Source organism: Cricetulus griseus, chromosome 8 (genome assembly GCF_003668045.3).
Source record: "Cricetulus griseus strain 17A/GY chromosome 8, alternate assembly CriGri-PICRH-1.0, whole genome shotgun sequence".
Lineage (NCBI taxonomy): Eukaryota > Metazoa > Chordata > Mammalia > Rodentia > Cricetidae > Cricetulus > Cricetulus griseus.
In genome coordinates, this window is record NC_048601.1 from 60,573,602 (window position 1) to 60,601,054 (window position 27,453).

General features: G+C 39.1%; 1 long non-coding RNA gene across 13 annotated transcripts; it reads right to left on the minus strand.

The window, feature by feature from the left end:
- Window positions 1-1,953: 1,953 nt before the first annotated feature.
- LOC113838496 lies at window positions 1,954-27,453 on the minus strand. 13 transcript variants are annotated; one of them, XR_004771034.1, is made up of 4 exons: window positions 26,984-27,453; window positions 24,848-24,925; window positions 3,618-3,689; window positions 1,954-2,353 (listed from the first exon to the last, which is right to left on the minus strand). It is a non-coding gene; the product is annotated as an uncharacterized LOC113838496 (long non-coding RNA). The 13 variants fall into 13 exon arrangements; XR_004771033.1 differs by lacking the exon at window positions 3,618-3,689 and adding an exon at window positions 4,771-4,938; XR_004771031.1 differs by lacking the exon at window positions 3,618-3,689 and adding an exon at window positions 13,236-13,301.

Below are 27,453 nucleotides of genomic sequence, written 5' to 3' on the forward strand. Positions count from 1 at the left end.
TCCCTAGTAGATGAACTGGATTTTTGGAGCCCATTTTCTATGGTGGGATAACTTGTTCAGCCTAGATACAGAGGGGAGGGCCTTGGTTCTACCTAAACTGACATGACAGATTTTTGATTCCCTATGGGAGGCCTTACTCTGTCTGAGGAATGGATGGAGTTAGGTTGGGGAGGAGACAGGGGAGAAGGAGGGTGGGAATGAATTGTAAAATTCACCTGGGATTGATATGTAAAATAAATATAAAAAAGAACAAATTCAGAATCCTCATTAAACCATAATGGAAAAGGAGGAATGTCATGACATACATAGAAATTTAATGAAAAAGATTCTTTTTCTTAATATGCAAATGCATTGATGTTTAAAATCTTCCAGAAGGCAGAACACTAACTTACTTTATCTTTCCAATAAAATGACAGTTATATAACTGGTGCTGGTGAATTCTGGACTATATATCTTTTCTCAGAGAAATACTCATTTATGAGCCCTCACATAAGATCCGAGAATCAGAAAAGCACAGTATGATGTCCATCAGCAACTGTAGACAGATGCAAGGATATATGTAAGTGCTATAGTATTATCACCATCATTCTATTGCAGACAGATGGGAGCCCAGACACCCCACACTTGTGCTACAAGGCCAAGTATCAGGAGCACATGTTTACCCAGTCCATAAGTTCTTTGGTAAATGAACTCTAACTTCTACACAACCAGACTATCCCTCACTTACATTGCCAACCTTCCTAAACACCTGACACTGCTTGACTTAATTAAGCAAGTGAATGGCTGCAGAATAGAACCCAAATCCTAGCTTCTTGTGTTTATGCTGTCTTCTGCTTTGTTTCACGATCTTAACTGAATATACAGCTCAGAGCACTAAGTATTGTAACCTATTTATTTACTGAAATTGAGATTGTAGTTATTTTTGTGCTCTTGATGCTGAAAAGACTAAAAGTTGGGAACTAATGAGATTCCCTTGGTTGCTTATACTAACCCTCCCTCTCCAGTGTCCTTCAATGCCACACAGTGCCTGACAATGACTTTCAGCTGATGCAGACACCAAGAGGAGCAGTTTAGGCAGCTCAGTCTCACAATTTGCTACTCTGGATGGTTTATGACATGACATGTATCACTGTGGGAGAAATAAATGCCAGAATCATCAGCCTCCAGGCTTCTGATTGTGAGAGAAAACTGTGTCCCAGACCCACTGCCACTGTTCCTCAATGGGACTCCTTCTTCCAAATGTTTGCACCAAAGACCAGGAGCTTAGGAGCTGTCCCTAGTTTCTGCTGGTACCATGATAATGCATGAGAAATGTCCTCACTAGCCTTGCAAGTGATGCTGACTCCATCTCCCAAAAATGCAGACATGGAGGATGGAGTTTGTATCATTTGGATGTCAAATCTGCCACCTGCAATTAAAATCACAAAACAGAGCCAATGAGTAAGCATGTGAAAAGACAAACTACCTGATAAATTCAGTCAGGACCAGTCACATTGAGCTAAATAAGTGACCATTGCTGTGCTTCCTTACCTGGGAACCAGAGCAGAAGTAATAAAAGGAACTGAGTGGGGAATCCTGTGCCCATGCCATTGCCTGATCAGAACTGGCTACAGCACAGACTGTGACAGTCTCATGAATAAGTCCTGAGGGCAGTGGGCTATGCTCTGAGCACATGCAAATCCCCAGGGGCTGTGCACAGCTGTAGGACTGGTTCAGTTCATTAATTGAGCAAGAGATCAGGGTCCCCAGCTGTCTCAGGACAGACCCAGGAATGAGCACAATTTTTTTTTATTGGAGTTACAAACACGAATGAATTACATAACAATCCCAGTTGCATGAGCACATTTTTTTTGTTGATTATTTTTTTAAATTTATTTATTAGTTCCAGTTAGGGAACAAGGGAACAAGCTTGCTCTCCCTTGCCCCTGCCTCACCCCTCCCACCTACCCCAGACCACCCCCCACTTCATCCACCCACCACTCCCCAGGTAGGGTAGGGCCCTCAACAGGGGCTCTGCAAAGTCCACCAAATCTTCCTGTGCTGGTCCTGGACCCTTCCCAATGTATCCAGGGCCATAGTGTAACCCTTCACGTGGGATGGGCTCTCAAAGTCCCTTCTTGCACCAGGGAAAAATACTAATCCACCACCAGAAGCTCCCTGAAATGCAGAGGCCTCCTTATTGACATCCATGTTCAAGGGTCTGGGTCAGTCTTGTACTGGCCTCCCAGACAGCATCTGGGGTCGATGTGCTCTCCCTTGTTCAGGCCAACTGTTCCTGTGGGTTTCTCCAACCTGGTACAGACCCCTTCCTCTTCAGCATGAGAACATTTTTATAGAAAGAATTTGTGTTTCTCTGTGGAAAAAGGGACCAAAGGAATCCTGAGTCTCGAGAGGTGTATGTTATTTTGAATATTCCATGTTTCATCACATTATGTTATTGGTTCAGTTGTATTTAGGACATGATCATTTGCTATGACACTATCTCAGATGTGCCAAAAGATTCATAGACTCATTTATTTTCTTGATACCTCTCAGTATCTTGGATGGCTGATTCTCCTTCTTTTAAAGGGAAAGTGGAAGAGTGGTTCAGAGGGACCTCAGAGTATTCTCCTAGAGGAAGGATGAATTTCCTGCATAAAAGTAATCTAGGTGGGAGTTTCTCTGACTGGGTCAGGTAGGTGTCAATGCAGTGTTGTTAGAATCTGATGGTGGTCACTGAAGGAGTATTGGAGTATTACAGCTCTGTGGGCATACATTAGAAAGGTGCTTGCATGGGAGGTGTAAGAACTGATAACAACTAGACATTGGTTTTAAGCTGGAAGGGTGGACAAATACACAAGTTAATGAATAAAATAAAAGTAATAAATAGTGATAAAAAGACATATTTAATTTTTTCAGAAATTGATACATCAGTAGTACATGTACATCATTTTCACCCCATGCCTTTCTGTTTCAACTCCTCCTCTATGCCCCAACTTCCTTCAATTAGTGATTTCTTCTTTAATTACTATTTGCACACACACACACACACACACACACACACACACACACACACACACACAAACACACACTCACACGACACACTAATGAGTTTTCTTAGTGTTGTTCTTATGTGAATTTCTTTAGGCTGACCACTGGGGACTAGAAAACCTATTAGAAACTCAGATGTTGTGTTGTAGATTGAGGCTGGCCATGTCATGGTCACTTATGCTCTGCATTTTGAATAGTTATATATCTTTGTAATACTTCCTATTTAAAAGAGAAGATTCTTTGATGAAGAGTGAGAGCTTCAGTTATTTGAGGTTACAGGCATAATTTTTTAGAATACACATAGTACTTACATTGGATGAGGAAAATGGCCACTGTGAATTCTCTTCTAAGGTCTATGAAAACTCCTAGCACAAATACTTGCCTTACTTAACAGTACCAGGCATGAATACCTTCCCACTGAGCAAATTTTAAAATAAAAGAGGCCACTTTTGCTTGCACCAATTACAAAAGGGCTACTACTGAATCACTGAGGATGTCATTCTGAGTTAGACATTGCTGTGATTCATGGGCTTTAGAGTCAGGAACATATGTTGAATATTTTTCTCATGGGGCAGCTTATATAGAACCTTGTAGTAGTGGGTGATCTAGTTCTCATGGAGGAGTCTTCCAAGTCAGATCCTGACAGATTCTTCAAATTCCTTTGAACAAAATGTGTAGTGTCTTTAGAAACAGAGTGTTCCCATCATTGAAGCATGCTACTCTCACACAGCCAGAGTACACACATGCACAGAGGCCCCATAAGGAGCCAACACTGTGCTGGAGAAACCTGCAGAAATAGTTGACCTGATGTAGTGAGAGCAAGGAGACCCGAGTCGTAAAGTTGACCAAGCCCTCTGAATATGGGTACAAGCTAGGAGGCCAGGGCAGTCTATGGGTATCTAACAGTGGAGCCAGTGTTTATCCCTAGAGCACAAATGGACTTTGGGAGCCAGTTCCCTATGGAGGAATACAACTGCAGCCCAGATACAGGAAGGAGGGCCTAGGCCCTCCCCCCAAATGATGTGATAGACTTTGATGGTTCCCATGGAGGGTCTCACTATCCCTGGGGAATGGGTAAGGTATGGGTTGGGGGGTAAGTGGGGAGCAAGGGAAGATGGGAGGGCCAGGGAATGGGGGATTAATATGTAAATAAGAGTGCTTCTAAATTAAAAAAAAATAAAAATAAAAGTAATAGAGTATTACTTACTTTCAAACTCTGGGGGGCAACCAAGGACAATTGCAAACACCCAATAACTTCCCTTTATATGAGTTGTGTTGGTCAAGGAATTTCTTCACAGAATAGAACATTAACTATAAAACAGGTTTATTCCTGCCCAAACATTTCTGAGATTCTTGGGTTTGAGACTATCTATTGTGGTCTATAAGACTTTGTCCCTAATGAAGCTCTGTGTTCTACTGTGACTAATCAAATACTTTTTATTAGATACATGAATTGCATAAGACATCACAATATTTCAATTGGCAAATTGTTTTCCCATCCACAAGTCCTAAATTCTATTCATTATGATAAGATATAAAGGATAGAAGAGATGTCATGGTGACACAAAATTATATCCCTCAATGAGGATAAAGTGAGGTTTCTCAGTATTCAAAGTTCAAAGGCCAATGGGGAGACATCAGAGTAGAATGCAGGCCATAAAGAAAGAAGAAAGCAGAAGTGCTTTTGAAGATACACATAAAGGTTTTGTGTGGGGGAGGGGGAAAGGGAAGCTGTCACACCTTAAGTCTAATTTGTAGATCCTAGATTTTTCTGGATTTGATCTGTAGAGGCGCTGCTTCCAGGGGTTTCACAGAAGAATTTTAGTTTGTTACCTAGAGATTTTCTTGTGAAATTTTGATGAAGAATGTGGCTGCTTCTTGCCATTGTCCCAAAAAGTTTGTCTGAGGCTGAAGAGATAGATTTGGAATAAATCCATTGACAGAGGCAATCTAAAAAACAGCATTGTGATCTGAGGCAAGCAACCTGGGTGCCAGAGCAAGTTCGGCGGTGGAGGGTTCCGAACATGGAACACCCAGGCCAGCCCGGCCTCCATCCACTGGCCCAGGTAGGCCAGGAACTGTTTCCAGATGCCAGGAAATAATCAAAATGAGGGATGAAATCAATAAAATGGAAACTAGGAGAACAATACAAAGAATCAATATAACAAAAAGTTGGTTCTTTGAGAAAATCAACAAGATAGACAAACCTTTATCCAAACTTACCAAACAGCAAAGAGTGAAAATGCAATTTAATAAAATCAGGAATGAAAAGGGGGACATAACAACAGACACAGAGGAAATCCAGAGAATCATCAGGTCATACTTTGAAAACCTCTATTCCTCAAAATTTGAAAATCTAAAGGAAATGTACAATTCTATGGACAGATTTCACTTTCCAAAATTAAATCAAGAACAGATAAGCAACATAAGTAGACCTATGACCTCTAATGAAATTGAAGCAGTCATTAGAAGTCTCCCAACCAAAAAAAAGCCCAGGGACAGATGGCTTCAGTGCAGAATTCTACCAGAAATTCAAAGTACAGCTAATACCAATTCTCAAAGTATTCCACACTATAGAAGCAGGACATTATCAAACTCTTTTTATGAGGCTTCAATAACCTTGATACTCAAGCCATACAAAGACACAACTAAGAAAGAGAACTACAGACCAATATCCCTCATGAACATTGATGCAAAAATTCTCAATAAAATATTGGCAAATCGAGTCCAAGAACACATCAGAGAAATCATCCATCCAGATCAAATAGGCTTCATCTGAGGGATGCAAGGATGTTTCTACATATGAAAATCCATCAATGTAATCCACCATATATACAGACTGAGGAAAAAAATCACATGATCATTTTACTAGATGCCAAAAAAGCCTTTGACAAAATCCAACACCCCTTCATGATAAAGGTCTTGGAGAAATCAGGGATAACAGGAACATACCTCAACCTAATAAAAGCAACATAAAACAAACCAACAGCCAAAATCAAATTAAATGGTGAGAAGCTCAATGCATTTCCTCTAAAATCAGGACAAGACAAGGCTGTCCACTCATTCCATACCTCTTCAAAATTGTCCTTGAAGTCCTAGCTAGAGCAACAAGACAACAAAAGGAGATCAAGGGAATACAAATCAGAAAGGAAAAAGTCAAACTCTCACTATTTGCAGATGAAATGATAGTCTACATAAGTGAACAGAAAAACTCTACCAGGGAACTCCTACAGCTGATAAATACCTTCAGGAAAGTAGCAGGACCCAAGATTAACTCAAAAAAATCTGTAGCCCTACTATATACCTATGACATATTAGTGGAGAAAGAAATTAGAGAAGCATCACCCTTTACAATTGCCACAACAACATAAAATACCTTGGAGTAACACTAACCAAAAAAGTGAAAGACCTGTAGCATAAGAATTTTGAGTCTCTAAAGAAAGAAATTAAAGAAGATACCCAAAAATGGTAAGATCTCCCATGCTCTTGGATAGGTAGGATCAACATAGTAAAAATGGCAATCTTGCCAAAACCAATCTACAGATTCAATGAAATCCCCATCAAAATCCCAACACAATTCTTCACTGACCTTGAAAGAACAATTCTCAACTTTATATGGAGAAACAAAAGACCCAGGATAACCAAAACAACCCTGTACAAAGGAGGAACTTCTGGAGGCATCACCATCCCTAAATTTAAGCTCTAATACAGAGCTATAGTCCTGAAAGCATCTTGGCACTGGCACAAAAATAGACATGTAGACCAATGGAATAGAGTTGAAAACTGTGATATTCACCCACACACCTTCGAACACCTGAATTTTGACAAACAATCCAAATTCATACACTGGAACAAAGAGAATATTTTCCACAAATGGTGCTGGCATAACTGGATGCAAACATGTAGAAGACTACAGATATACCCAAGCCTTTTGCCCTGCACAAAACTTAAGTCAAAAGGGATCAAAGATCAACATAAACCCAGCCTCACTGAACCTACTAGAAGATAAAGTGGAAAATACCCTTCAATTAATTGGTACAGGAGACCACTTCCTGAACTTAACACCAGTAGCAAAGACAGTGAGATCAACAATTAATAAATGGGACCTCCTGAAACTGAGAAGCTTCTGTAAGGCAAAGGACATAGCCAACAAGACAAAACAACAGCCCACAGAATGGGAAAAGATATTCACCAACCCCACATCTGACAGAGGGCTGATCTACAAAATATGCAAAGAACTCAAGAAACTAGTCTCCAAAACACCAAACAATCCAATTAAAAATTGGGGTACAGAACTAAGTAGACAATTCTCAATAGAGGAATCTAAAATGGCTGAAAGACACATAAGAAAGTGTTCAACATCCTTAGCCATCAGGGAAACGAAAATCAAAACAACTCTGAGATACTATCTTACTCCTGTCAGAATGGCTAAAATCAAAAATACCAATGACAGTTTATGCTGGAGAGGATATGGAGAAAGAGGAACACTCCTCCACTCCTGGTGGGAGTGCCAACTTGTACAGCCACTGTGGAAATCAGTATGGGGACTCTTCAAGAAAATGGGAATGAGTCTACCACAGGACCCAGCAATTCCACTCCTAGGCATATACCAAAAAGAAGCACATTCATATAACAAGTTCATCTGTTCAACAATGTTCATAGCAGGATTATTTGTAATAGCCAGAAACTGGGGGTGGCCTAGATGCCCCTCAATTGAAGAATGGATAGAGAAAATATGGTACATTTACACAATGGAGTACTACTCATCAGAAAAAAACAATGGAATCTTGAAATTTTCAGGAAAATGGATGGTACTCGAAGAAACCATTCTGAGCATGGTAACCCAATCACAAAAGACAAACATGATATGTACTCACTCATATGTGGACCTGCTTGATGATACATAGTAGTGACCATGCTTTATCAGAGCTGTTTTTAATGATGTTTCTCAGGATGGTTTCCTTCCAGATGATGATTGAGAAGCTAATTTAAAAAAAAAAAATGGTGCTCGGTACCACAAGAGTAACAGAACTGTGCTGTTTTCTGGGACTTTGTTTTTTCTTTTTTTTTGTTTTTTTTTTTTTATGTGGAGTGTGCTGGATGTCTCTACAATTTTGTTCAAATGACTGCAGAACCTGGAAAAGCTGTTGTTGCCATTGATGCATAACATATTGCTATTATTCTATTATTGATCTTTTTATATAAATATAAACATATATATACACAAAACAGCATTATATAGAATCTGCCATGTGCTTTTTAATGGTAACTCTAAGGAAGATACATAATGAAATGGAGCAAGGTGAACAAGACAAAATGCACATTGTAGACTAATATGAGGAGCAACCAGAAGTGAAATGTAGTTAAGTCCTGTGTTCAAGGAGATGAACAGATTAAGAAATGGAATATAAGGAGTAGTGACCTCAGGGCAAGCTTTTACCCAGCTAAATTTCCAACTTGTGAAAGGAATTAAAGAAAAACTTAGAGCCAGGTGTGGTTGTACAACCTTAAATCCCAGCACTGGGAAAGCAGGTGCTGGCTGATCTCTGATCTTGAGGCCAGTCTGATCTACAGAGCAAGTTCCAGGACAGCCAAGCTTAGACAGTGAAAGAAACCATGGAAAGCAGAAAGCTGGTGGAGATGTAACTCAATGAGGGGGTTCTGTTTTTGCCCCAGAAAGCAGCAGAATTTGGCCATGTGGTTCTGGCTTTAGAATCAAGGACACAAGACAAAGTTTATAGAATATTCTTCTGAGACTAAGGAAAGCTGCTGAGGCCAGGCATGTATTAGGGGTGTCCCTGAATGAAGCCCCAGAGAGGCCACTGCATGAAGCTGTAAAGTTGAAGCCTGTCTACTCAGTTTATTGAACATTGAAAGAGCCTTGAAAATAGTATCAGGTAGGTCTTTATTAAGTAAGCAAACAGTTAATTTGTAAAGCATGCGCAATAGGACAAGCACAATTACTTTGAGAATTCTGTTTCACAGATTCACCCTCTTTACAAAAATATTGGTAGAATCACATGGTTGTGGTGTCTGGCTAGAAACACTTAGAGACTGAGCTTCAGTGAACAGCAACCCCAGGATGCTTTGGTTTAGCCCTGGAGCACTGAGAGGAACTGATAGACCTTGCTGACAGTAATAGGTTGCAACATCATCAGCCTCAACAGGGTGGATGGTGAAAGTGAAGTCTGTCCCAGACCCACTGCCACTGAACCTGGCAGGGACCACAGATGCTAGGTTGGATGCTCTGTAGATGGTTATAAAATCAATAGGTCCCATAGTGACTCTCTGGCTGGCCTTGAAGGAGATGATGGCCCTGTACCCTAGAAACAAGATCAAAAAGCTGGATACTCAATCAACACATTGTGCCCAGTGGAACCTGGAATGAGGAACACATATTCCTGTCACATGTATACTGAAAGCAGGCCAGTGTAAAACTATCATGAATGAGGAATCTGCAACAGTACTCATGAGCTAAATTCTGAGGAGTTATAAAATAAAAGAAAAATTAAAACTAATGAAGTGCAATAATTTTAATGATCATGACATCAAAGCATAAAAAACAATGGTGGCTACAATAGATACTCCCAACACTGCATCCTCTCACCTGGAACCCAGAGCAGCAGTACCCACAACAAGAGAGCAGCTGATCCCATCTCTGATATCTGAAACAGAGAGAGGCTGCTTCTTAGGCACTGGCAAGCTGCCTTGAAAGATGGTTTGAGGAAACTGCACTGTGGCTAATGTCACAATATGCAAATCATCTCAGAAAAGCTTAATTGTTGTGAACCCAGGTCCTCTGTGAGAGCAGGAAAGGTTCTTAACCACTAACCTATCTCTCCTGCCTCAACTAATATTTTGCATCTTATAACACCACCATATTTTGCATTGTAATACTTCTCAAAAAGAGAAACAATCACTAGGGAGGCAGAGGCAGGTAGATCTCTGTGAGCTTGAGGCCACCCTGGTCTCCAGAGTGAGTGCCAGGATAGACTACAAAGCTACACAGAGAAACCCTGTCTCAAAAAACCAAAAAAAAAAAAAAAAAGAAAGAAAGAAAAGAAAAGAGACAAACAATCAGGTTTAATAAGATAGAGGGAAAAAAGAATTTTTGACATATTTTATTTATTTTAGAAGAACTCTAAGTTAGATATCCATCCCCCCATTCCCTCACCTTCCCATCTTCGCATACTCCCTACAGACCCCACAACCCACCACCAAACAACTCACCAGGGATGATCAAAGACTATCACATCATTTGGAGAGGGCCCAGGCCCTCTTTCCCATATCTGAGCTGCAATAGTATCCCTCCATAGGGAATGGGCTCCCAAAGTCTATTTGTGCTCTAGGGATAAACACTGGTTTCACTCTTAGAGGTTCCATAGGCTGCCTTGATGTCCTAGCTGTCACCCACTTTTGGAGGGTCCAATGCTTGGGTCCAATGATGGTTTCCCAGCTTTATAACTAGGGTCTCCATGCTCTCACTAGGTCAAGTCAAATGTTTCTGCAGATTTCTCCAGCAGAGTCTTGACTCCAGGAGTATAGTTTGGCTCAGTGTTTAGCTGTAGGTGCCTGTTTCTGCTTCAATCAGATACTCAGTGATGGCTCTAGGAATGGTACTAAGGTAGTCATCAATCTTACTACAAGGGAAGGACATCAAAGGCAGCCTCTCTGCCACTGCCTAAATTATTAGTTCGTGTGATCCCTGTGGATCCCCTAACACTTCCCCTGTGTCAAACCTCTCTGCAAACCTGTACTGTCTCCCTCTCTCAAGGCATCTCCTTTCTTGACCTCCTCTATTCCTCCCCTGTCTCAGTAATACTGTTCTCCTCCCCCTTTCTCCTTCTCCCACTCTCCCATTCCCACCTCCTTCTTCTCCCTCCCCCGCCCCATGCTCCCAACCGGCTCAGGGGTTCTTGTCCCCTCCCCTTCTTTGGGGGACCATGTGTTCTTCTCTTGGGGTCCTCCTTCTTTCCTAGCTCCTCTGGCAGTATGGATTATAGGCTGGGAATCATTTGCTCTCTGTCAAAAATACATATATGAGTGAGTATATTCCATGTTTGTCTTTTGTGACTGGGTTACCTCACTCAGGAAGATTTCTTCTAGTTCCATCTATTTGCCTGAGAATTTCAAGATTCCATTGGTTTTTTTTTTCCTCTGAGTGGTACTCCATTATGTAAATGTGCCACATTTTATTCATCCATTCTTCAGCTGAGAGGCATCTCAGTTGCTTCCAGGTTCTGGCTATTACAAACCCTGTTGTGAACAGAGTTGAACATATGCCCTTGTTGTATGAATGTGCATTCTTAGGGTATATGCCCAAGAGAGGAATTGCTGGATCTTGTGGTAGACTGATTCCCATTTTCCTGAGAAACCGCCATACTGATTTCCAAAGTGGTCATAAAAGTTTGCACTCCGACCAACAGTGGAGGAGAGTTCTTCTTTCTTGACATCCTCTCCAGCAAAAGACAGTCATTGGTATTTTTGATTTTAGCCATTCTAGCCAGAGTAAGATGATATCTCACAGTTGTTTTGAGTTGGATTTCCTTGATGGCTACAGATGTTGAGCACTTTCTTAAGTGTCTTTCAGCAATTTTGGATTCCTCTATTGAGAATTCTCGTTTAGTTCTGTACCCCATTTTTAATTGGCTTATCTGGTAGTTTGATGTCTAGTTTCTTGAGTTATTTGGATATTTTGGAAATCATCCCTCTATCAGATGTGGAGTTGGTGAAGATCTTTTCCCTTTCTGTGGAATGCTGTTTTGTCTTGCTGTCTGTGTCCTTTGAATTACAGAAGCTTCTCAGTTTCAGGAGGTTCCATTTTATTATAGGGAAAGCCTCCTGGCACTAGCAAAGTGAGGAATGGGAAAACAGTTGTCAGGGAAGATTAAGTAGTATGAATTTTACATGTTAGGCTAAAAAGAAACTGGAAAGTAATTTTGATTGAACTCTTCACTTGAAGAAAATATACACTAGTAACAGAGAGCCTGCTGAGGACAAAGACCCTAAGACTTATGTGTTAGCATTTTGGGAAAAAATACCTGGTTTTGGAAATTTTACCTGAGAAATACCCTGTCCCATGGAATGTTTCTAGTTTTGTGGTCAGATGGGGATACCTGAGAAAGCTTTGCCAAGTGGTGACCACTATACCTGACAAACTTACTTTGAGTCAGTCTCCCTTTTGCTTTGTTAATTTCCCCTAGAATCACATGAGAAGACAGCCTCAACTGAGGAATTATCTAGCTGAGGTTGGCATGCCTGCATGTCTGTGACTGACTCTTTCACTGTTAGTTGAGGCCAAAATACACCACGAGTGTAGGCAGCACCATTTCGTGGATGGCACCATGAAATGTACAACATTGATGAGAGTAAGTAGTAAGCCAGCACGCAGCATGAGTTCACTTACTACTTTCTGTTTCAGACTTAACTGTGATGTGCCAATCTGCTTGAGTTTTTCCCTTAACTTCCCCCTCAATGATGAACAATAACATGCAAGTATAACCAAACAAGCACATTTCTCTCTAGATTTATTTTGTTCAGGGCTTTTAATCTCTTAAGAGAGACCACCTGTGCCTGGACCCCAGACCTAAAACCACTTTGTCACATTGTACCTGTGACCATTCTTGAATAAGCATGGTGAGTGCTACAGGTGCAGGTAGGATGGATATCTCCCTACACAGTCTCACTGAAATCAGGAATGAGTCGAGGCTGCCCAATCACTCCATATCTATTCTACATGGAACTTGAAGTTCTAGCTAGAGCAATAAGACAACAAAAGGAGATCAAGGGGATACAAATTGGAAAAGAAGAAGTCAAACTCTCACTATTTGCTGATGATATGATAGTTTACATAAGTGATCCCCCAAAAAAACCCTACCAGGGAACTCCTACAACTAATAAACATCTTCACTAATGTAGCAGGATACAAGATCAACTCAAAAAAATCAGTAGTCCTCCTATATACAGATGACAAACAGGCTGATAATTCAGAGAGAAAAAGAAAGAAAGAAATCAGAGAAACATCACCCTTTAAAATAGCTACAAATAACATAAAATATCTTGAGGTAAATCTAACCAAACAAGTGAAAGACCTGTATGACAAGAACTTTGAATCTTGAAAGAAAGAAATTAAAGAAGATATCAGAAAATGGAATGATCTCCCATGCTCTTGGATAGGTAGGATCAACATAGTAAAAATGGCATACCTAGCAAAAGTAATCTACCAATTCAAAGCAATCTGCATCACAATCCCAGCATGATTCTTCACAAACCTTGAAAGAGCAAAAAAATAAACAATAAAAAAACTAGATAGTCAAAACAGTCCTGTACAATAAAGGATCATCTGGGGGCATCGCCATCCCTAATTTCAAGCTGTACTATAGTTCTATACAAATGAAACCAACTTGATATTGGCATAAAAACAGACGGTGGACCAATGGAATCTAATCAAAGACCCCGATATCAACACACATACCTATGAACTCCTAATTTTTGACAAAGAATCTAAAAATATAAAATGGAAAAAAGAAAACATATAAAAATTATGCTGATATAATTAGCTGTCAACATTTAAAAGAATCAAGTAGGCCCATATCTATGACCATGCACAAAACTCAAGGCCAAATGGATCAAAGACCTCAATAAAAATCCATCTACACTGAACCTCTCAAAAGAGAAAGTGGGAAATACCTTTGAATGCATAGGTATGGCAGACCACTTCCTAAATAGAACACCAGTAGCACTGAGAGCAACTGTTAATAAATGGGACCTTCTTTACCTGAGTAGTTTCTCTAAAGCAAAGAACATGGTCAACAAGACAAAATGGCTCCCTACAGAATGGGAAAAGGTCTTCACCAACCTCACATCTGACAGAGGGCTGATCTCCAAAATATCCAAAGAACTCAAGAAACTAGACATGAAACTACTAAATAATCTGATTTAAAAATGGGGTATAGATCTAAACAGAGAATACTCAACAGAACAATCTCAATTGGTGAAAAGACACTTAAGGAACTGCTCAACATTCTATAATCTCAGAATTTATGAGGCAAAGGCAGGCAAATCTTTTAGTTCAAGGCCAGCCTTTCTATATAGTGAATTCTAGAACATCCAGAGCATCATGGCAACACCCTGTCTCAAAAATAAAACAAACAAATCTTTGTTGAAGAATATTAAGCAGTATTTGGAAATCAGATCATTAACAATGTTTAATATTTAAAATTATTTTTATTTAATTGACTGGGGAACGTTTCCTTTAGGTTTTAAATAATTGTCTAATTAAAAAACTATTAAATCTAAAAACCTTGTTTGAGAAATGATAAGCTGGGATATCATTCATTTGTAACAAAATTACTTAATATAAGATAGTCTGGGGAAACAAATGCTCTCATGAGCATAAGAATTTTCTGTTTTGATGATTCCCTCCTTTTACTAAAAATCCTTACACAGGCCCTAGTTGAGGTGTCTTAAGGGAAATATATCTGAGGGACTGAGCCTTAGTATTCAGGAATCCAGGAGGTTTTTGCTGAGACACAGAGGGCTGTGGGAGGACTCTCTATTCCTTGCTGACAATAATAGATTACAATATCATCAGCTTCCACAGGGTGGATGGTGAGAGTGAAGTCTAATTCAGCACTATCACCACTGAACCTGGCAGGGACTCCAGATGCAAGGTGGAATTCATTGTAGATAAGGGAGTTTGGGAGGCTGTCTTGGTTTCTTTTCATACCAGTGCAGCAGATTTATGCCAAATTTATTGACACTCTCACTGGACTTGCAAAAGATGATAACTTTTTGTCCCAGAGACACAGACAAAGAATCCTGAGACTGGGTCAGCACAATGTCCCTAGTGGAGCCTGGAATGATAAGCACAAAACTACTATTGCAGATGTACTGAAAGCATCTCACTGTGAGACATGTGACTCCAATGACCAACATCCCACAGGCATGTGAAACAGTACATACTACCAATACTTCCCTAGACCTTCTCACCTGGTACCCAGAGCAGCAGAACTAATAGAAAGAGAGCAGCTGGCTTCATCTCTGAGAGCTTAACTACACCTTTCAGTCTTAAGACACTAACAAGATGCCCTTAAAGATGCTTTGAGCAGCCTGTACCATTGGCTACTGATGCAACATGCAAAGCAGCTCAGTAAACCTAATGCTTAGAGGGACACCCTATGATTGTCTCAGTGGTAGCTAAGGTTGAAAAAGCATTCACACAGCAGCTCAAGCAGTCTTTAGGCATTTTGTGACTTCCCTGTTGAATCTTACTCCATTACTTTAAAATAATTTTATATGATATATTCTGATCAAGTTTTCACTCTCCCAACTCCTTCTACATCCTTCCCAACTCCATAGTCATCCAACTTAATAATCCCCTCCTTTCTTTTCCTTGTCTCTCTCAAAGAACAAAAAAAAAATCAAAAATCTAAACAAAAAAAAAAAAAAACAGTCAGACAAAAAGAATTACTGCATGGATGTTCTATTATAAAGAAAAGGAGAATTTTAGAATCATTTTGAAATCTAAATAATATCAAAGTTTTCAAACAACAGTGCATTTCACATTGTGATCATTAGCAAGAAAAGACATCATTTAGATCTTATTGGCTTCCTTTGGTTTCAAGGGGAATTCACAACACTAACTGTCCATCAAGCCAAAACTAAAAATGTCATCAGGAGCTAAGACTCTCCATGGAATGCAGATCATTGTGAATAAGCAAGTTTCTCCCTCCTTAACTACTCCAAAATCTAATAGGAGGCCTTAAAGTGAATGGGGGAAAGACCACAAGGCCAAACCCCTATACAAAGAAACTACAGACAACTAAGCAAGGCTGAGTGTGGAAGAATCTACTCCAAGGAAGAGCACACCAATTGATTATCCAGTACCAAATGGTCAGCACTGAGGGCATACATACAAGCAGCATTACACAGACTGAGCAGGTTGTATTTAGGAACAGTTAGATAGATATACAGATAGATGATGGAGAGAGAGAGAGAGAGAGAGAGAGAGAGAGAGAGAGAGAGAGAGAGAGAGAGAGAGATAAGAATATAAGAAAACTTAATGGAAAAAGTCCTTTAATTTGAAAAAAATGGAAAAAGTATATGGGACGATTTGAAGCAAGAAGAGGGAAAGGAGAAATTACATAAATATATTATAATCTAAAAAAATAAGTAATAAAAAGTTGAAAAAGTATTATGGCTAAAATAATCAGCCTATTAGTTGCATGTGAATTTGTATATTGTAATACAGCTTATTTATATTTTTTTATTTGAGAAGATGTCATCTTTTTGAAGTGAAAAAAATTTAGGTAAGATCTCTAAAAATATAAGGTGAGGATCTGCAGGCAGACTGAATCAGGCCCTGAGTACCCTGGGATCCTGACTCTGCTGAGATCACTGGGCTATTCCAGCCACCACAGAGTACAGAGAGTGCAGAGTTGAGCTGCTTCAACCCCTGCCTTGGGCCCAACTTACTTCTGCCCACCCTGGCAAACCCTGTCCCAGGATCTTCTACAGGATGACTTGATCCCTGAGGACCAAGCAACCCAGAGTCTGCTGACATCTCTGTGCCAGTGCTACTCTCACCCACCTGGAGAGCGAGTGCCTCAGACCTACCTGCACCCAACTTGAAACCCATAAGAGTATCAAAGTCAATTGCAACACCTAAAGAGAACATCGCACCCATACACACCAGGAAAGGAAGTGACATCCACTGTACCCACTGGAACAAGAGATGGGAAGACAACAATATAAGAACAAATTCAAAAACAGGAAAACCAATATGACACCACCAGAGTCTAAGGACTCTACACCAGCAAGACATGAACATCCCAACACAGAAGAAGCAGAAGAGAGCAACCTTAAAAACAATTTCATGCAGATGATAGAGAACCTAAGAGAGGAAATCAGAAAAACCTTCAGAGAAATGGAAGAAAAGACAAACCAAAAGATGCAAGAAATCAAAGAAAGCCAAAAAAAGCCAAGAAAATACAATTAAACAGCTGAAAGAAACAGTTCAGGACCTGAAAACTGAATTAGAGACAATAAAGAAAACACAAACTGAGGGAATGCTGGAAGTGGAAAAGCTGAGTAAACAATCAGGAACCACAGATGAAAGCATAACCAATACAAGAGATGGAAGACAGAATCTCAGATGGCTGAAGACAAACTAGAGGAAATAAACTCGTCAAGTAAAGAAAATCTGAAGTCTAACAAATCCATAACACAAAATATCCAAGAAATATGGGACACTGTGAAAAGTCCAAACCTAAGGATAATAGGTATACAAGAAGGTGAAGAAACCCAACTCAAAGGTGCGGAAAACGTATTTAACAAAATCATAGAAGAAAACTTTCCCAACCTAAAGAAAGACATGCCAATGAAAGTACAAGAAGCCTACAGAATGCCAAATAGAGTGGACCACAAAAGAAAGTCCCCTTGTCACATAATAATTAAAATGCCAAACGTACAGAATGAATAAAAAATATTAAGAGCAGCAAGGGAAAAAGGCCAAGTAGCATATAAAGGCAAACCTATCAGAATTACACCAGACTTCTCCATGGAAACTCTGAAAGCCAGAAGGACCTGGATAGATATTCTACCAACTCTGAGAGAACATGGATGCCAGCCCAGACTACTATACCCAGCAAAGCTTTCAATTACTATAAATGGAGAAAACAAGATATCCCATGACAAAACCAGATTTAAACAGAATGTAACCACTAATCCAGCCCTACAGAAAGTACTGGAAGGAAAACTCCAACCTAAGGAAATTAACTACACTCACTTAAAACTAGCCAATAGGTAATCCCACTCTACAAAAACACAAAATAAAAGGCAGGGTAAATCCACATACAATGCCAGTACCAACAACAAACCAAAACCAAACAAGAATAAACACTCAATGGACATTAATTTCCCTCAATATAAATGGTCTTAACTCACCTATAAAAAGACACAGGCTAACAGATTGGCTACGAAGACAGAATCCATCCTTCTGCTGCATACAAGAGACACACCTCGAATTCAAAGACAGACATTACCTCAGAGTAAAGGATTGGGATAAGATACTCCAATCAGGGGCTGGAGAGATGGCTCAGAGGTTAAGAGCACTGACTGCTCTTCCAGAGGTCCTGAGTTCAATTCCCAGAAACCACATGGTGGCTAACAACCATCTGTTATGAGATCTGGTGTGCAGATATACATGGAAGCAGAATGTTGTATACATAATAAATAAATAAAATCTTTAAAAAAAATACTCTAATCAAATGGACCCAAGAAAGGAGCTGGGGTAGCTATGCTAGTATTTAACAAGATAGACTTCAAACTAAAATCAATCAAAAGATATAAAGATGGTCATTTCATATTCATCACAGGAAAAATACATCAGGAAGAAGTCTCAATTCTAAACATCTATGGCCCAAATACGAAAGCACCAACATTCGTAAAAGAAACAGTATTAAAACTCAAATCATAAATAAGGCCTCACACAGTTATAGTGGGAGACTTTAACACCCCACTCTCACCACTGGACAGGAACACCAGACAGAAACTTAACAAAGAGACAAAGAAACTAACAGAAGTTATAACCCCAATTGGGATTAACAGACATTTATAGAACTTCCTATCCAAACACAAAAGAATATAACTTCTTTTCAGCATCACATGGAACCTTCTCAAAAATCAACCAGATTCTCGGCAACATAGCAAACCTCAACAGGTACAAAAAAAATTGGAATAATCACCTGTGTCTTATCAGATCACCATGCTTTAAAGATAGAAGTAAAAAACAAATCAAAGTGCAGAAAACCTACCAACTCATGGAAATTGAACAACACGCAATTGCAATATTCATGGGTCAAGGAAGAAATAAAGAAAGAAATTAAAGACTTCCTAGAATTAAATGAAAATGTAGACACAACAAACCCACACTTATGGGACACTTTGAAAGCAGTGCTAAGAATAAAGTTCATAGCTCTAAATGTACGTATGAAGAAACTAGAGAATAGCCACACCAAAGATCTGACATCACAGCTGAAATCTCTAGAAAAAATGGAAGCAAATTCACCCCTGAGGAGCAGACACCAGGAATAATCAAACTGAGGGCAGAAACCAATAAAGTCGAAACAAAGAAAACAATTCAAACAATCAATATAACAAAGAGTTGGTTCTTCGAGAAAATCAACAAGATAGACAAACCATTATCCAAACTCACCAAAAGGCAGAGAGAGATCATGCAAATTAACAAAATCAGAAACGAAAAGGGGGACATAACAACGGACACTGAGGAAATCCAGAGAATCTTCAGGTCATACTTTGAAAACCTGTATTCCACAAAACTTGAAAATTTAAAGGAAATGGACAATTTTCTGGACAGTTATCACTTACCAAAATTGAATCAAGAACAGATAAGCAACTTAAACAGACCTATAAACTCTAAGGATGTAAAAGCAGTTATCAGAAGTCTCCCAACCAAAAAAAGCCCAGGGCCTGATGGTTTCATTGCAGAATTCTCCCAGAAATTGAAAGACGTACTAATACTAATACTCCTCAAATTGTTCCACAAAATAGAAGCAGAAGGGACATTGCCAAACTCTTTATATGAGGCTACAATAACCTTGATGCCCAAGCCACACAAAGACACAACTAAGAAAGAGAACTACAAACAAATATCCCTCATAAACATTGAAGCAAAAATTCTCAATAAAATCCTGGCAAATCGAATACAAGATAGTATCAGAGAAATTATCCACCATGGTCAAGTAAGCTTCATCCCAGGGATGCAAGGATGGTTCAACATACAAAAATCCATCAATTTAATCCACCATATAAACAGACTGAGGAAAAAAACCATATTATCATCTCACAAGATGCAAAAAAAGCCTTTGACAAAATCCAAAACCCCATCATGATAAAGGATACCGATGACACATTGGCAGAGAAAGAAATCAGAAAAAATCGCACATTAAAATTGCCACAACAAACATAAAATACCTTGTGGTAACACTAAACAAAAAGGTGACTTTTGAGTCTCTAAAGAAAGAAATTAAGGAAGATACCAGAAATTGGAAAGATCTCCAATGCTTTTGGATAGGTAGGATCAACATAGTAAAAATGGCAATCTTGCCAAAAACAATCTACATATTCAATGCAATCCCCATCAAAATCCCAACACAATTCTTCACACACCTTGAAAGAACAATTCTCAACTTTATATGGAGAAACAAAAGACCCAGGATAGCCAAAACATCCCTGTACAATAAAGGAACTTCTGGAGGCATCACCATCCCTGACTTCAAGCTCTATTACAGGGATATAGTCCTGAAAACAGCTTGGTTTGGCACAAAAATAGACAGGTAGACCAATGGAATAGAATTGAAAACCCTGATATTATGAACAACTTATTTTTGACAAACAATCCAAATTTATACAATGGAACAAAGAGAATATCTTCAACAAATGGTGCTGGCATAACTGGTTGCAGACATGTGGAAGACTGCATTTAGACCATAGACTGCATTTAGAACCTTGCACAAAACTTAAGTCAAAATGGATCAAAGATCTCAACATAAATCCAGCTACACTGAACCTATTAGAACACAAAGTGGGAAATACCCTTGAATTAATTGGTACAGGGGACTGCTTCCTGAACATTACACCAGTAGCACAGACACTGAGGTCAACAATTGATAAATGGTACCTCCTGAGATGGAGAACCTTCTGTAAAGCAAAGGACACAGTCAGAAAGACAAAACGGCAGCCGACAGACTGGGAAAAGATATTCACCAACCCCATATATAACAGAGGGCTGATCTCCAAAATATACTCAAGAAGCTAGTCCCCCAAACACCAAACAACCCAATTAAAAAGTGGGGTACAGAACTAAATAGACAATTCTCAATAGAGGAATCTAAAAGGGCTGAAAGACAAATAAGAAAGTATTCAACATCCTTAGCCATCAAGGAAATGTAAATCAAAACAACTCTGAGATACCATCCTACTCCTGTCAAAATGGCCAAAATCAAAAGCACCAATGACAGTTCATATTGGAGACGATGTGGAGAAAGGGAAACACTTCTCCACTGCTGGTGGGAGTGCCAACTTGTACAGCCACTTTGGAAATCAGTATGGCAACTCCTCAAAAAAATGGGAATCAATCTACCACAAGATCCAGAAATTCCACTTTTAGGCTTGGGATTCAGTGTTTTTTCTTGTCCCTGTGGACTTTTGTGAGAATGCTCTGGGCACATATCACACTCACACTTAGTCAGTGGAGAATGGAGATCCTGAAAATATCTTGTGTGACAGATGGATTTAAGCTGGTCCTCGAACTCTGACCCTGAACAATGATCTTCCTGTGTTGATGGAATGTTTCTAGCTTTGCAGGGTCCCACTGTCCTGGACCCCAAATAAACACATGGATGCTATATTATAAAACTGTTGCTTAGTGGCTTCGGCTCCTTATTGGCTAGTTCTGTCTTAATTATTAATCCATTTCTATTAATCTACTTATTTCCACATGGTCTTGGCTACCATAGAAGGGTCCAGACCTGTTACTCCTCTAGCATCGTTCATGGAAAATGACTCTGGCCATATTTCCTAGAATTCTCCTCATCTCCTTGTCCCACCTATCTCCTTGCCTCTATTGGCAACAGTGTTTTATTCATCAACCAACAAGACAAACATATATACAGAAGGACAAGTCTCATCATTCCTGACTTGCAGAATCTGTGTCACTCGTGCTTCCTTTACTATTTGCTCATTGTAGTCATGTACAGACATGATGCAGCTCTACGGTTGCTTATACATATAACCTGAATAGAGGGTGCTCCTCAGCATGCCAAAGACTTTTCAAAGTCAAGTTTTAAAGGGCCTTGAAATAATCTAATCAGTAAATATGGGACAAAACATATGGCATAAGACATCTGACATCCAATATCTCAGCATGGTCACAAAGGATTATAATTGGAAGTGAAAAGATTAGCAAGGCATGGAATTAATTTGCTGTTGAGCAGTCATTTTTCTCGATTTTTTCAATATTTAATATTGCTAATTATATGAGTCTATGCAAATTTATTTTTTTCTCCATGTGTGTTCTTCTTTTCTTTTCCCTCTTTTGGGAGACTCTCCACAGCTTCTTAGAAATGAGATGTACACCATAACATTCCTTTATCCAGGGCCATGAAGAAACTGACTGTGAGACAAAGTGGGAACTTAATATCCCCAAAGACTCTTGTCTTGTTGTGAGATTGATCCAAGGGTTTGTACTTTCTCCATACAAAATAAGCGGAAGCTTTTTGTGTGTTTTTCCTTTGCCCTTTAGTAACCAATACACAGATCAAATTGCAGAGACTTTCCTCAGAATATTAGACTTAGTCAAGTCCTCTTTTTGATGATATGCTTTGCTTCTGAGTAGTCCCAAGATTTCACACACCTAAACATAATAAATTATGGATATTTTAGATATTCTATATTGTTACTTGCTCAGAGACAATGCAGTGTTCTGGAAAATTAGTTTCAAGGGAGTTTGAAAATGGTTCGTTTTCTGGGAATCGAGGGACTCAACCAGTTATATCCATTTATCATGCCTTGCATCCAATAATTATTGTAGATTGTTCCAAGAATGCAACTTCATGAAACAGGTGAAAGTAGGGGTAGCCTGCTGAAAGTGCCCAGACACTGTGTCAATTTAATCATAAAACAGACGTATTGTGATTGAAGCTTACTTGCCAGAAAATAAAACAAATGTTTGGCTTCTGTGTAGATTCCCCAGGTATGGAGCAAGTACAGCACATACAAATACTGTCTTCCACCAGAAGCATTCCTGGCCCTGGGACAAGGATAACAATGAATTCATTTTTACCTGTCAGTAGAGAACAAATATGCTCCATACTGTAATGTGTGTTCTGTGCCACACACCTAAGAAACTTAATCTATGAAAAAAATTAGTATTTTGATTGATTACCTATAATCATTAGCATTATTTTATTGCTTAATCAAAACATATGCATGATGTTATTATGTCAAATATATTCATATTAATGGATAGAAGTAAAGGGTGTGCATACTTTTATCTCTATTTCAGACTTCTTGACATATACTTGAAAGCAAACACTATGATCATTTTCTTCAGAGTTACAATTGTCACTGATTTTCAGTTCAATAATTTTCTTAACCTATCCACCTCCCTATTGTTTCTGATAACTCTTCAGTGACCTTTATCATTTTCAGGCCATGACTGGGTGTCATTCTCAAGCTACACAATATCCGTCACTTTTAAAATGGTTTTCTCAACATATGAAACTTCTTTTTCAACCCCCCCATGGGAGCCTACACTAAGTTTGTCCTATGGACATAAATCTCCATATGTAGCTTCTAACTTCACTTGTTTTTACATGCTTCTCTCACAACATAACTTGAATCCCTCTGTCCTTTTAGTATCTGGAAGAGATATGGTGACTACAACACATGAAAATTTAGGAAGAGTTGTACACTCAAGGACAATGAACTACTACTTCTGAGAGGACTCTCACATTCCTTAAAAACAATAACATGTGTTAAGAGGAGATTGATGTATGGTTCCTTAATCTGAAGCCTCAAAGAAATGTTGGGCAATGATGTACCTTTAGATTAATTTAGAGAAAAGAGCCCATATTCACAGATTGAAATGGAAAAAATCCTATGACTTTTTCTGGCATAAGAGGTAGCTGTTCCTGAGTAGCTAAGTTGTGGCAAATAGAGAAAAACAAGATTGTTTGCCTGAAAAGATATTTTAGTTATATGAGATCCTGCCCTTCCTTACAAACCATGCCTTCCAGTATTATTCTATTATTTTACTGGGGAATATCGGAGCAAAAAGCTGCATGGTGAGTTTTAGAGCTTAGCCCTAATGTATACAACTACAAGAGGCTCCCATAGAAAAGCTCAGGGAATATTTAGTACAGGACGTAGAAAGAGTGACAGAGGCAGAGGATTGGGGAATTTATTCTGAGATTGTGTTTTCTAGTAGCAACAGAAGCTAGAAAGTTTTACCAACATTACAAATAAAATGTAAGATGAACAAGAAGGATACCAATAAACATAGGAAAGAGCATAGGGAAAACCCCATGAGACTTAAATTCTATGAAGGAACTAAAAACAACTGGAAAAGCTGAGAGAGGGAGAGGTCTTCCTCCACAGGGAAGAGCACACAATTGGTTAACAAGTGTCAAATGATCAGCCCTGAAAACATACATACAAGTCACTTTACGTGGTATCAGTAAGTAGGAACATATATGTACATATAAAAGCATATGTACATGCAAAAAACAATGAAACAATAGGCCATGAATTTCAGTAATAGCAGGTACTTGTATTTGGGAGGATTTTGATGGAGATGTTGCAAAAGAGAAATTTTATTATTAAAATTCAGCATCCCAAACAAACAGAAGAAAAATCCAGAAGAATATCCATGGCCTCAATCATATCTACACCTACCCATGAAAGATCAATGTAACACTTTATGTACTATATTTGACTATCATTTCTGAGAGCTCCTTCCACAAAGGGAAGTATAACAAGGAAATCCTACATGAACATGACAGAAATAAAAAACTGTGTAACTCATAGATTGGTGCTGTTATTGGTTTTTCAAAGAGAGATATTTCCTATAGATAAGACTATATGGCCTCTCTGATCTGAGACATGGGAGGATCACCTTAAACCAGAACTGAACCACTGTCTTGGTCATGCCTATGGTTGCACTCAGTTACTGATGATTTTGTGTGCTCAAAGCAAAACCTACTGCGCTGAAGTTTTCTTCAAAATCAGGTCATACCTTGTGCTGGAGTCAGCCTCACACAGGTAACAGCACAGATATGAGGACCCCCACTCAGCTACTGGCATTGTTGCTGCTCTGGTTTACAGATAAAAAATAAAACAAAAAACAAAATTAAAAATTTATTCATCTGAGTATGGTCAGTGCTTACTGGTCTGCAGAAAAGTCCTCTTCTAACAGGATTAATTATGTGGGAATGTGTTTTCAATTTGCCAATATCAGGTGCCAGATATGATATCCAGATGACCAGTCTCCATCCTCCCTGTCTGCATCTCAGGGAGAAATTGTCACCATCACATGCCTGGAAAGCCAGAACATTTATGGGCATTTAGCTTGGTATCAGCAGAAACAAGAGGGGCATCCTAATCTCCTGATCTATGGTGCAACCAGCTTGGCAGATAGGGTCCCACTGAGGTTCAGTGGCAGTGGATCTGGCACAAAGTATTCTTTTAAGATAAACAGCCTGCAGGATGAAGATGTTGCAATTTACTTCTGTCATCAGGGTGATAGTACTCCTCCAAACAGTGATTGAAGTCATTATAAAAACCATCAATAGAAGCAGAAGTGAAAACCCAGGCAACCCCATTTGTTCTGTTTCATGTCTCCAGCTGCAAACAGAGATATTCTGCTAGGATGTAAAGGTCAATATGATGTTTTATTATAGAAATCAGAAAAATATTTCCTATTTCCTAAATCTCTGTCCTTGTCCCTAGGCCTTGCAGTAAAACAAGAGAGTCCTTAGTATGACTCATAAAATAACTTTTCTAGAGTAGTAGATTTATAGCAGCTCATGGGCTTCATATAAAAGTGTTGTCTACACACACACACACACACACACACACACACACACACACACACACACACAAAGAAGGTGTCTTGGGAGATGCCTACTGTATAAAGGTACTGAATATTCTCTTTCATAGGATCTGAGTTTGGTTCTTTGCACCCACAGGAATCCCAGCTTTCGGTACCTCCAATTTAAAGGTTTCTTAAACACTCTTCTGACCTCTGAGTAAAGGGAACAAGGCCAGAGTCAAGGCAGTTAAAACTCAGGAAAGAGGAGAGAATGAAAACTCAATTCACATTGCCTTCATAACCTGAATCAGACTTGGTGATTCTGATGTCAGTCACCCGATTCCTAGCAATTTCAAGCACAGGATAATTTGGAAAACAAGTTTCCTGGTTTGATAGAATGGTTGGTGCACAAAGAAATATAATTATATTAAAACTTAACTCAGGATACATATCATTTCATCCAAGAAATGAGTTCTAGAGTTAGAACTCTATCTGCACTAGCTTAAGAGTCTAAGGAAGGACCTGGCACATTCTTGGTCATACACATAATGTAGATTTCATGTGGGCTATTAGCCACATGTGGTTCTGTTACTGGGAGCTTGAGAAAGCCTCTGGATATGCAGATAAATGAATGGTCATTTAAACCTTTAGGTATCTCTGGTCATGGTTATGGGAGATTAAGAAGCCTCTGGCTCTAAGGGTCATTTTGATTACTAGCCACTTCTGGCCTTGGTTTTAGGAGCTTCATACATATTTGTCCAAAAGAGAACATAGATCACCAGCCTACTCATCAATTCCAATTCCCAGGCTCCTGGATGGATGTACAGGTATTTCCTCCTTTGAGGAGGTAACACTGTGTGATGAACATTTCTGGTTTCACAGGAACTTGGGGGTGAAAGGAACTTCATGTGTTCTCCCAATATTTCCTGCCTTCTATTTTTTAAGGAAATAATGTGGTTGTAGTAGAGTCCAAGGTTGAATGAATTATCTTGATTGCTAGTCTAAACAGAGGCAAGCATAAATATGTATATGACTAGCCAATAGAGTATTGTGAAATGGGCAAAGCCATCTTAACCTGGAAAATCATTAAAAGATCACTTGATTGATTTTATATGTATTTTTATGTAAATCATTAATTTGGCCATTATTTTATTGTCTTCAGAGCACATTCCTTAGAGATGATTCTCAACTCCATCCCTGCTATTCACTTCCAAGCCTCTTATTAGCTTTTGCAGCTGTGGTCAACAAACTCAAGCTTCAGCACAGTGTTACCCTTTTCATAAAAAAAATAGATTTAGTCTCCACAGAACCTACTCTGTTTCCTGGCAGAAGGTCACTTACCCTCAACAGACCGAGGATTCTAATCAATTCTTGTTGTGCTGTGTCACTTTGTCGGGCTGGTGTTTAAAATGTTTGTAGAAAGTCTGGCAGCTCTTAAGAATATTCACCATGTTTGCAAGGCTGTACCAGCACAGGTAAGCACTGAGCCAAGTTCCTGGAATCCAGTTGTAGAGAGGGAGCAGTCATGAGCAAAGGGATCAAGAAAGTTTAATTTTATTTCATTTTTTCCTTTCAGACAGTGTCTTAAGTTATGTCACGATGGCCTCCATTTCTTCAGAGCAAAAGATCACCTTGTTCTTTGATCCTCCTACCTCCACTTACCAAGACCAGAGATTCCAGACACACAGCTTTACAAATGTAGGTAAGCACTGTACCATGAGCTCCCAAAAATTGTGATAAAAGAAAAGTATGTTACAAAGCAATATATTTCCATTTTATACAGAAAACATATACAGGCATAGAGATAATCT